We start from the raw sequence: 206 nt of genomic DNA on the forward strand, positions 1-206 counted from the left end.
CATAAACACAAATCAATTGTGTTGCCGAAAGGTCTCGTTGACTGATTACTGTGCTTACTCATTATCCTAAAATATTAAACTCAAATAACGTGAGCGTAATAAAATTGGACAACACATTCATGTACATGTAAATACGTGCCCGCAAAACACACACATACAGACTGTATAAAAAATAAAAAAATAAAAAATTACATTCAAACAGAAGC

This window comes from Penaeus monodon, chromosome 24 (assembly GCF_015228065.2).
Source record: "Penaeus monodon isolate SGIC_2016 chromosome 24, NSTDA_Pmon_1, whole genome shotgun sequence".
Classification (NCBI taxonomy): Eukaryota; Metazoa; Arthropoda; class Malacostraca; order Decapoda; family Penaeidae; genus Penaeus; species Penaeus monodon.